Genomic DNA, 12,619 nt, shown 5'->3' with positions numbered 1-12,619 from the left:
TATTATGTTTCTTATGAGATAATCATGGCGGATAAGTGTTTCCGTGGATATGCCATGATTTGTTATGGTAGACATCATGAGACTTGATGTCAGTGCACATACCATAACTTGGATATTTATGAAGAATGTCATGTGACTTGATATTCCTAAGCATATTATAATCCATTAATATCATGAGTGAGGTGATATTTTATCCTTCAATAGATAAGCCTATTATTGTGATTTATACTTGGTCAAGATTTATCTTCCCTAGCTAAGAGGGAGTGTTGAATAAATGGCAGCTTCAGTCAGATATTGAAATGATGAGTGATTCCATGATGTATCTACATATTTGTGTGTGTGCATATCAGCCTCTGTATATTCTGATATATATACACACATACATATTTGTATTGCATTCAGCCATATCATTACTTCATATATTTTTGGAAAACCAATCATCATGTTTGTATCTGATTGAAGAACCATAGATTCTAATTATATGATCAATCTGCATTAGAGAGTATTAAATTGCATATTGCAGTTAATTGATGTTTGATATCCAATCCCAATCGAGCATCGTGATCGGCAATAAGAACCAGATCGGACATTTAATATGTTTGAGCAGATCACTTTCGATCTTGATTAAGGAAATCATTTGCAATTGTTAAGGGTTGAAACCTGATTAGAGATCGGACATGAAGAGACACCTTTTCATGAGATAACAATGAACGGGCACATGTCCGCCCATGGATATGTCTATTTGCATCCTATATAATGCAGATCTGATCCCAAGGAAAGACATCAAAATTAATATATGCTCATTGTCATTTGCATAGACATTTCACAAAGATTGAATTCTGATTACATCCTGCAAAATAGAATTCGGAGATTAGTAATAATCATATTCTGAAAATTTAAAAGAAATTCATAGTTCTAATCTGAAATAAATTTAATCATCATTTACATACATCAATACGTAAAAGAAGGCAACTCTGATGTTTTCCAGCCAAGCAGAACTTTTCATTCCAGAACAGATTACTCTTCAATGTTTTTTTTGTGCATTTCAAAAGAGAGGAGATTGGTGTTTTCAAGAGAACACACTTCTGAAGAACCTGGTCACTTGGGTTATGTAAACAGTTTCTGATTTCCAATGGTATGTATACAGGCCTTTATTTTTAAGATGTGGCAAAATCTGCTCATGCTTGTAAATTATGCAGTGTGAGCAAGCTCAATAATCAGAAATTGGGACTGCATCGGCCACTTCCACTACCAACTCATCAATAGGAATACAATTCAGTAAAAAGAATTGAAGGTTAACGATCAAATGAAAGGGTAAAATTATTTGGTCATGGTGCTTGATAGATTCAATAAAATGTGTCTTTTAATTTCATGTACGAAATCATTGACAAGAAGGGTGCCACAGAATCATTATTAGTAACTGTATAGATTTTCTTTTGTTTACCTCAAAGCATCATTTTAGACTAAGATTCCAATTTTTTTGGTAAGCTTTGATGCATTCTTCTGCAGAAAATGGGTACTAAACTGAAAATAAACTAACGTTATAAATAGGTCATAGGTCTCTGGTTCAATTATTTTGTGGACATTTAAATTAGAAAATATGGGATAAGAGCATAACATGTTTAGCATTCGTACAACCAGGCAGTGCTTTCATCTAGGAATTTATCACCTCTTTAAACATTTAATAGGTTTTTACCTCCCTTCCCACAGGATGTGCTAATGGGGCAGCCATATCAAAAAGGTAAGGAAGTTAACTATGAGGACAGAGCTCAAGAGTTCATTGAACATATCAAACAAGTGCAGATCCAGGTATAAGAGAAGCTTAAGGAGGGAAAAGAAAAGTATACAAGGCAGCATGTCACACCACACTTAACACAAATTCAAAGGGGGTAGTTGAGCTTGGTTGTATTTGAGTGAGCGCATAACTCAAGTAGCAGAAAGAAAGATGAACCCCTTGAGGTATGGACCTTTTTCAATTCTGGAACAAGTTCGTAAAAATGAACCGAGGACATGAGGTCTTTGTTCCCCCCGTCCCCAACGGCACCACCAGATTCCGCCACCTCTGCTGAGGATGGGGGGACATCCCGGTGTTGACTATTTGCTGATTTGACTATTTATGTTCAATGTTCGATTTTCCAATTCAACACAATGTTCAAGTATTTACTATTTTACATCTTTATATCTTATATTGCAACACATCTTTTCACAACTAGCATCTTAAGTACCATATGTACAAACCCCACCATCCCCTGCCGCCATCACCCCGACATATCCAAATTAAGGCCCCTCTATCCCCCTATCCCAGAAACTTGTCCCCTCGTTCTGTCGTCCCCCACGACAATGTAACTATGTTATTAAATCAATCAATAAAGCTGATCGGCAAAACATTTGCATATATTTCAAGAAGATATCAAGGACAGCACTTGCTCATGATATATATCAACGTAATGAGAATCGAAATCGGAGTTGGAATCGGCAAGGCTGAATCAAATCGTGAATCGGCCATGAATTGGCAAATTTTAAAAACCCTTGAAATTTGGTAACTTATTTCATAAACCCTTTATCGCTGATTCGATTCACTGATTCGCAAAAAATTGTTTGGGTGTATATATATATATATATATATATATATATATAGAGAGAGAGAGAGAGAGAGAGAGAGAGAGAGAGAGAGAGAGAGAATTAACATTAATCATTGAAATTGCCAACATTATAGAAGTAGCATTGGACAATCTAATCCTTTCATATTATCAAGATAATTGATATTACATTGCTACTCTCCAGACCCATATTTGAGTATAACTTTACATCTCCTGCAAGTGAAATCTAGGAAAGTAGTCCCAAACCCTAAAGTATCTTATAAGGAGGCATTACAGCGGACACAGTATGTGTGAGTGTGTGTATACACGCATATATATAGATATATAGTACTGGAAATTGTATAGTTAATAACAAAAACGGAGTTTACAATATATATGCAATTACATTATGATGCTTCTAAAAGAAACAAACTTAAAACAAAAGACGGAATTAGAAACTACCTAAAGCAACTAAGATGACCATTACAGAAATACTACATTACTTTAATACCCTCCCTTAACGTTCAGCATTCTAACAACCCTACAAAAGACATAATCTGCAAGTCTTTTTTGGTCACAAATGCGTAGAAGGCTGCCCCCTTGTCTTCAGAATGCTCTGCGCCAAGAATCTACTATTGAGACCCTCCTTGATACCGCAAAAGCTTCTGGAAATAACTAAGAAAACCCAATAAAAACACCCTTCCAACCAAATGTTGGAAAACAAAATTGTCCCTCCTCTTAACCAGAGAGACCAAGTTCAACCTCTGAAACTGAAACTGTGGATTTGAGTAAAAATTCGCCAAGCCCTCTTTTAGATGGGCATTACAACCCAAAACTGACTGCAAGAAACCATGATTTTTGTGAAGAATATTGCCAAACCCTTGCTGTGATGCTACAATCGCCCACGAAAAAATATCCTAATTTTTTAGGAAAAAACAAAGCAATCCATTCGCTTAGATTTCTTTTTATGAAAAAAATTTTAAAAACCAAAAACAATATTTGAGGAGAAAAATCAATCATAACCAAATACAAGTTTTAAGGAGAAAAATCAACCAAAACCCATAGAATAATTTTTTTAAGGAAAGTTAATAAAAATCAACAATAACAGCAGTTTTTTAGGAAGAATATTATAAAACCCAGATACTGAAACATCAATCATGATTTTTTGTGGAAAACAATCAAAAGACCCCCCAGCAAAGAAGGAAAAGCCATAACTGTGAAAATCAAAATGCAGCCCACTGTGATTTTTTTGTGGAAAAATTACATAGTAACACGGGGACGCGTCCCCCCCCTTTTTGCCCGACGTCTCGGAGACTTCAACGCACCGGAGACTTGGGGACTCCGTCTCCCCGTCCCCAACGGTGCCACTAGATTCCACCACCTCCACCGAGGATGGGAGACATCCTGCTATTCACTATTTGCAAATTCAACTATTTATGTTTAATGTTCAATGTTCCAATTCAATGCAATGTTTCAAGTATTCACTCTTTTACATCTTTACATCCTATATTGCAATACATATTTTCATAACTAACATTTTTAAATACCATATGCATAGATATATACACCCCTCTTGTCCCCTGCCGCCGTCCCCCCACCGTCCCCCTGCCGTCCCCAAATTAAGGCCCCTCTGTCCCCCCGTCCCGGAAACTTGTCCCCCCGTTTCGCCGTCCCCCCGTCCCCCAGGTTGGTGTAACTATGGGAAAAAATCAAGGTTGCATGGGTACTCGTACCCACACCCCTGGTACTCGTACCCACGTACCCAAGTACCGGGTACACGTATCCCACGTACCGGGTACTCGGTGGAGAGCATCATAGCTAAGGACCTTGATTAAGATTCTGATTTTTTTTTTGGGTTTTTTGTTTTTGTATTAGCTTGTTGTTTATCAAACTTAATACAATACCAAATCAGTTTGAAACTTCGATACTCATTAACAATAAACTTTATCACTGTTCAAGTCAAAAGTTTATCATTTGCAATATGTCATTGTCATATGGTTTAGGATCTTCGTGTTCATGTTTAAAGTCTGCATTCTTTGTTATGCATCTAAGCATTTATCATGTGTTATTATTTCAAACATATAGCAAATCTGAAACTGAAAACAGTACATTACATTTGCAAACTTTATCACTGTTCTTGTTTTGAAAAACCATTGTCATGACTCATAATATCAGATTTTTTATAAATATAAAAGTGTAATTTTTAAATAAGTTTGACATACCCAAGTACCTCCATCCCCTATTATGAAAAATACTTTAAACATTCAGCAATAGCATATATATATATATATATTTGACTTATGGCTTATATTTTCAAATTTCTTGTTTTGAATGCTCAATGTCATGACTCATGACAGATATTTTGATTTTTATATTTTCTATAAAATATTAATTATATATAAAAAATTAGGCTTACACACGTACCCCCGTCCCCTATTTTGAAAAATATGCGTACCCGTACCCGCTCCCGTACCCGTTCCCGTTCCCGTACCCATGCAACCTTGGAAAAAATCAAAAACCTTGTCCCGGGGAGCTGAGCATAATCACAAAAAAATCAGTCAAAAAAACATATTTTTTCTCAAAAATCTTGCAAAAACCAAAATCTGAAACCACATTCCAAAAACCTCCAATGATTTTTTATTAAAAATTGATTAAAAACTTTTGGGAAAAAATACGGAGAGGAAACTAAAAAAAAAATTAAAAAAACTCACCAAACTTTGTAGAACGCCATCGACCCACTTTGATACCATGTATAGTCGTAACTGTATATATTTTTTTGATCAGTAATGATAATATTTATATTGATATCAAAAAGGATTACAGATAGTTGATTGCCATTAAAGACCAGACCAGAACAGACCAGACCAAACATGAAAACAGAGGCCCCAACCAACCTAGAAACTATGACAAAGACACAGCATTGATATTACATCGAGATCACTGCCCAACCAGGCCAAAATGTGATCAAAATACAACTACCAAAAAACAATCTGTAAGAAAACACTATACCCACCCAGACCGTAGTTCACTTGAACCAGTTTGCTGCTTCAGCATGGGAGAAATTGTGGATTTCTCCACCCCATGAAGCTCCATGCATTCCACTCTTCGCAGCAGTACTACCAGAACCAGATGCCCCAGCACGGTCCTCCAGCAACAAAACATCCACCCGTCATAGCCTCATCCTTGACCAAGGAGGAAGCGCCTCAAGCCATTACCATGTCGCAACCCTGCTTCACTTCCCGAGGACGGCCACTGTCATCGACAGGAGCTGTGGATTTGAATGCCATCATCTTCCTCTTCCTAGGACCCAGTCCAACACCAAGGGCACGAGTTTGCACTTGGGACCGCAGGAAATGGTAACTGTATATTTAATAATGAAACTGGAGTTTACAATATATACACAATTTTTTTTATTAATTATAACAGGCGCTCACTATAATCAAAAGTAACAGATCCAAGATCTACTTAATACCATCATCCCCAACTGCTAAAGACTATCATCAATGCTGCCGTGTGCATGAACAAAACTACAACATATACATCTATAAGTGCAGGGTTATCTCAGATACAGACAATAGACTAAATACATTACAAAATAGGAAGCCCATTTTATACAGATTTAACTATCAAGTTCCTGAGGAACGTTATCTTTAAGTTCTTTAAACCAAGCAGCCCAAGGCAATGGTCTATCAAACCATTTAAAAACTGCTATCTCCACTACAACTCATCCTTCCCATTTTCATTGTCCTTTGAGGTAAAGAGGGTTACCATATAGGCTTTTGAGAGCATTCCAGACCTCCATCCGATCAGTGATATTTGTGTCATTGTCCCATATCTGGTATTTCTGTCACTGTCCTATATGCTCTCTATATGTTCCTTAGCGTCCTTGCATTTAAGAATTTGAACAAAACCATAAGAGCCTTTTTCCCCATGCTCAAGCCACTTAACTCTGGCCCTTTTCTGTAGCCCCATAATCTAAGTATTTTGAAACTCTTCTCAAGGCATGCTTGGCATGACAGAGAACATCGTTAGCTTCTCTATTAGCAGGATCATCTTGCAGCATTTGCTCTGTTTTATACAAAACATTATCCAGATATGTCTCCAATTTCCTCATATTCTTGGCATTTTCCTGCCTACTGTCTGAAAGAGTCCCTTCCAAGCAACCACATTTTGATTCCACCTCTCCCTGGCACTGTGGAAGGTAATGTTACCTTTGCTTAAGAATCTAATGATACCACCTGCCTGCATCAAATGATCATCTAGGAGGAGCCTAGTATTCAAGGCAAAGGCCTCTGTTTTACTTTTGTGATCCTCCTGAGTAGTGCCTTATACAATAGCAGTATGCACAGGATGAAGATCCAACAATTTATGAGGAATTACACAGACACTGCCTCCATTAGTCTCTTTCTTGAAGTGGAACACACTTTTGTTAGCATAATACTTGCCCACTCTACTATAAATTCTAAGTTACCGATGCATCTAGGATAGAGGGGGATGCGGATGCTGATGCGTTTTGGTGAGCGGAAGGATGCGTGGGGGATGCTGCCAGGAAGCACTTCCTTCTCCCATGGATGCACGTGGGGTGCTTGGGAGAGCATCTGAGCACATCCCGTGAGCATCCGGATGCTTTGAGTGGCCAATCACTTAAGTAACTTAATAAAACATGTGCTTAATGTGTTTTTTAATTATATTTTTTTCTCCTATTTCCTCAAAACCCTAAAACGGCCCTAAAAGAGGCCATTCATTGCCCATTCTTCCCATTTTGTTTGCAGCTGGACTCTCTTCTCATTTGGTCTCCATTGTGGCATTCTGAAAGCAAGGTCATCTGTTTTGAAAAGGATCATTTCGTAGGGTGTCTATTGAACTTCCACAAAGGACGATTAAGCATCTAAGGTAAGCATTTGATCCATTTCATGAGCTTTTTTAGTGATTTTTTTTAGATCTTCATTAATTTTTCAAGTTTTAGAAGAATTTTTTTGAAGATTTTTCGTTTTTTTTTAAATGAAGGAATAAGTGTAGCCATCTTTTTTAGTATTTTTGTATTGTATATTTGCACTTGTATGTTTCATGTTCATAGTTTTTTTAAACATTTCTAAGTTATTTTTCTCTATTTTCTTATTAGATTCATAGTTTCTATTATGCAAGAATGGCCACTACTGATAGTCAAAGTTCAGCAGTAGGGCAAGAACGAAGTGATAACTTCAATATTGATGTGGTGTCTACATTATGGAGACACACCACAAGATCATCACATGTTTTCGGAGGTGGGTCATACATTTGGAGATGCAATGTATGTCATAGTAAACCATTCAACAGCTCATATTTGTAAAGTTTTTGCAAAATTCTGATTTGAATCAAACTTAGGTTACACCTTCTAAATGCTTGTTGTAGTTAATCTTCAATGTTTAGTCTTAAATGAGTTGAGAGATATAAATCTGGAAATGTTTTTCACTTCTACAAGTCGTTTTAGGGCAGTACTAATTAAGGAGCAGACTTTATAGTTTCTTGTGTGTCCTTAGACTTCAACCACACCCTTATTAAATATATAGATCAAGGGGAGGACATGTCCCTTCCAAAGTCTCCTTTGAATCATCTTCTTGAAGTCAGCGACTTTTCATGCAAATATTAGTTTAGAATCTAAACTAACCAAGGGTGATTAGTATGTCTTCAAACTAGTATTCCATTATAGGTGTCGATATCCTAAGAGGATAATACAATAACTTTAGACCTATCTGATGTAAGATCAGATCAGTACAATCTGTACTCAGACCAGCATGATTGAAAGTTATGGATTTAACACTCCCTCTTAACTTGATAATCATACTGAAAGATATCATATCTAGCAACATCAATTAAGATGAACAAGCAAGGACTAATACTCTATATCTATTTGAATCTTCTTAGCATGTGGTATCATTGAACACACGATACAATGTCATATTACTAAACCTGTGATATGACAATACAGTATACAAGATAAATCCAGAGAATAATTAAATTCTTCATTTATCCAAGTGGTGACTCACAGGTACTAGTATTCCTATTTCACAACATGATCCTGAGTTTAAGATCTACCAGAACAAAGGTGTGAGACCTTACCCAATCCGTCGTAGTATAGATGACATAATTGCATTGTGGTACTTTTAGTCTGGTATTTTAATATCTACATTTTGATGATCCACATTTATGTTTGCACATTAAAGCCTAAATGATATAATTAATGATTTTGCTCATGAACTAGACCTTTTCTATTGCTTTGATATAGGCTAAATTGTAGAAATGCTTGTGATTCATTATTTATATTCGATAATTGAATATTTGACATTATTCCATATCTAGTAGGACAATGGCTTACTTATCAATTGATTTTGACACTTATAGTAGTGTTCTGCTTCTACGATATGCACAATAGAACTTATATTGTGAATGGAATGATCAAACACATATGGATGCAACTTAATGACATGATAAAATTAGATTATAATATGATGGTTACGAGGATCTATGATATGTAGATAAATGATAATTTGACTACGATGGCTTATGATGTAAATACGGATAAATGTTAATTTGATAATTAATGTGGTATGCAGATAAATGTTAATTTGATTATGATGAGTTATGATACATAGACATATGTTGACTTGATTTTGATATGTAGATCTTGATATTTTAACATTTTGAATGATTTACTTGAAATGATTGGGAAAGGAAATTTATTTGAATTATGTTAATAAGATTATGTAACGATTGAAATTATAGGCATTTATGATATTTATTCATATAACCTCCTTGGACTACTGATGCTCAAGTTGAATGTGCAAGAAGTGGAACCATGGATACTTTGGGGGGGAAACAAGTTCCAAACCTACGTGAACACAGTTTAACCAAGGCGAATCTTTGGAAGATTCAAAAAGCCTCATTGTGAAAATGTGTTGTTTTTAATGTAACTTTGTTTGCATGAGGAAATGTTTAATCATAAGTTAGGTGCATTAGGAGTGTGTCATGGTAAGGTGAATGTGCTTTATGTGTCACTTGACACTTGTGAATTTTATATGTGATTGACGTGTCATTTTGGGTTGGACCATGGTGGCAATTTACCCTAAAAATAATTACCCTATTAATAAGTAATTTAAACCCACTTGACAAGGGAAGGATGGGTCTCAATCATAATAAATTCGAATTTGGACTTGACTAGGGTTTTGAGGGGTCATTAGGTGATCCCAAAGTGTCTTTTAGGTGAAAATAAGTTACCCATATGATAGTACATCATGTCAGGGACCTAATTTTGACCATGATGGTGACTAGACACCCTAGAGGGCCCCTTTATCCATGCATTCTTCCTCAAATTCGAAAATGGACTTGTCACATGTGTTCTCTTTCATGTTTCCACTAAACCAAATATAGCAAAATCAGAGGAGACAAGTTTGTAAGAGAAAATGGCTTAGTGTTTTTGCTAAAAATAGTTAGTGTGAAGGCCTTATTAGAGGGTCTTGGGCAAACTAGTGGAGTGTTCACCCACTCTCTAATTTAGAGACAGTTAAGTTTTGGAGGGAGATGAAGGGAACTCTACTACAACTATCCTTACCCTAGCTTGGACCAAGGTTAGTGTTCCAAACCATGCTTCATTCTCATTCTTGAGTATTGCAAAGTTTATTTGCAAGTATGAGGAATGTGTCAATGGAATATGCATTATGGTGGGAGTCTTGTATCTTGGATGGATATTGTGTTGTTGTGAGAATATGTAGTGTTCTTGTTGCATTATGATCTTTGTCATTGTGATGTGGAGAAGTGAATGTGTCTTGTGCTCATGAAGATCTTTTCTTGGTTTTGTTTTGTTGTTCTTCATTTGTTTTGTTGTTGTTTCTTGTTTGAGTGTGAGTGTTGATTGTGATTATGGGTGTGAAGGCTTCACTCACCCTAGGGAGGGCAGAGAAGCCTTGGGTGAAGGGCACAAGTTGGGCTTGACATTGCAGGTGAGAAAAGAAATCTTTTTTTTACCTCATGATGAGGTTTGTTATTATCATGGAGCATGGGCTCCATCATGGCCATGAAATCTTGTTGTTTGGGAGGTATAAGGAGGTTTGGTGGATGAGGAGAAGATGGTTGTTTTTGAAGGCCTTGAGAGGCAATACAGTGGCAATATGTTGTTTATGTTGTGGTGGCCTTGAGAAGCAAAATGCATTGGCAATATGATATTTATGTTGTTAGAATCTCTCCTCCTTGAAGAGCCCACCTTCACCCAATGTTTTATGATTCCCAATGGTGAATCATTGTGCAAGCCATGGAAGGGTGTTGATTGTGTTTGTGTTGTGTATTCATGTGATGTATGTGTGTAACTTGTTTGGTCCTTGTTTCCCCTGCTCGGTGGGTGGCTTCAAGAAGCCTAGGTTGGGAGGTGAGCCTCCATGGTTCCTAATTGTGTGTTTTGTGCAGGTTTTTGTGAAGATTCATGCTATAAACTATTAGGGGTTTCACCCTTGTCTAAAAGGAGAAGAACCAAATGAGTGAAGAAGGCTCAATGTTCATGTTCTCAATGCTCATGATTTTGAAGGACTCTTGTGTTGTCTCATTGTGATGTAAAGTGATTGTGCCATTGTTACCATGAGACTATGTAGAGGGAAGAATTTGAGAGTGTTGTACATGTATGTATGTATCCTTGTTAAGAAATGATCATTTGAAGTTTTATGAGTATTGGAAGAGTTATTATGTGATGTATAATATATTTGTATCATGGTTACCATTGAAAATTGTGGAAGGAAGATTGAAAGATTGTATGCTCATATTTTAATTGTAATGAAGTTCTCTATGTTAAATTTCATATGTTATGAAGAAAGATTGTAGCTAATTCTTCTCTTGATGCATTATAGATGTGTATTTTATAAGTGACATGTAGATTTATGATTATGAATATAGTCGGTTAGATACAAAAAAAAAAAAGTGTAAGAAACATGGAAAAGTTGTAGGTTGTGCATAATATAGCTTGGAAGAAAATCATTTTTTTTGCTTGATAATTCATTATATATGTCTAATCTTCATTCGTGTTGAATTTTCTTGAAGATCAAATAAATCTGCTAGTAGACAATACTATTCTACTATACATATATCCACCTAGAACTTTTTATGATACAACATATATACTCAAAATAAAGAGGTTAGTTGAGAAAAACAACATTTATATCAATCCAAATTTGACTTGTTGTAGACCTACATTTTCCTCTCTGGAAAATGCATGGGAGAAAGAAGAATAATGCCCCAAGAATACAGACTAATATAATAATATGAACATGTACTTAACTCCTAGATTGGACCTACAAGTTGTAGAGAAGTGACTTAAGCCTAGTATTGCTAATACTAGTTGAACACTCAAGTCCTTAACAAATTCTCCTCATTGACAGTGACCAATATTCATATATAAAGTCTAAGACAGGATAGAAAACAAAATAATAATGGATAACTAAATAAATAAACTATTTAAACTATCCAATTTTCCCACTTATTGTTACATTCCTACATTAACCAAATTTAAAATTTGGGGGCCCCATGTAATAGGCGCCCAATTTCCCAAAGGTCTAGGAAAAAGCCACTTGATGGGGGTCTACTTTATGGAGGAGACGATGGGGACCCACCTAAATCTGCTGCCCATGTCTATTTTCCCAATAAATAAAGTGCTTGGGAGGTGATTTATATTTCACCTTGAATCAAATACTTGGCGACCCATGTTTGAGTATTGTTAAAAAACTTACCAAGAGTACCGCAGGGAAAAGAAAGCTTAGTTATTCGCCTGACACAATGCAGATCCGCCTAGGTTTGGGGAAAAGTGCAAAAAGGGAGTGTGAGATTTTGTTGGGAAACGTTTTTTTTCCCCACCATGCCTAAGAAGAATGGGACCCACATGTGTAGAAGGAGAGATAATTGGCAGCCTTGGGAAGGGTCCCTGAAGGGACTTAAACCTTGTCAAGTAGAGATGTCAAATCCTCTCTGCACAGGGAGAGTAAGTCACATGATTCTTGTTAAAAAGAAACAAAATAATAATAATT

At 36.2% G+C, this 12,619-nt stretch overlaps 1 protein-coding gene and 1 long non-coding RNA gene across 7 annotated transcripts in view; both read right to left on the bottom strand.

Annotated features, from left to right (window-relative positions):
• The window catches only part of LOC149535472 (E3 ubiquitin-protein ligase At1g63170-like), a 71,351-nt gene that overhangs the window by 18,864 nt on the left and 39,868 nt on the right, over positions 1 to 12,619 (bottom strand). The gene's annotated exons all lie outside the window — the stretch shown is intronic.
• Positions 4,756 to 5,962, bottom strand: LOC149535473 (uncharacterized). The gene is made up of 3 exons (XR_016357301.1): positions 5,593 to 5,962; positions 5,291 to 5,341; positions 4,756 to 5,112 (listed from the first exon to the last, which is right to left on the bottom strand). It is a non-coding gene; the product is annotated as an uncharacterized LOC149535473 (long non-coding RNA).

This window comes from Cupressus sempervirens, chromosome 10, assembly GCF_028749045.1.
Source record: "Cupressus sempervirens isolate cs-2001-9-10 chromosome 10, ASM2874904v1, whole genome shotgun sequence".
Lineage (NCBI taxonomy): Eukaryota > Viridiplantae > Streptophyta > Pinopsida > Cupressales > Cupressaceae > Cupressus > Cupressus sempervirens.
The sequence above is the reverse complement of the archived record's forward strand: the minus strand, read 5'-3'. Positions and strand labels throughout refer to the sequence as shown.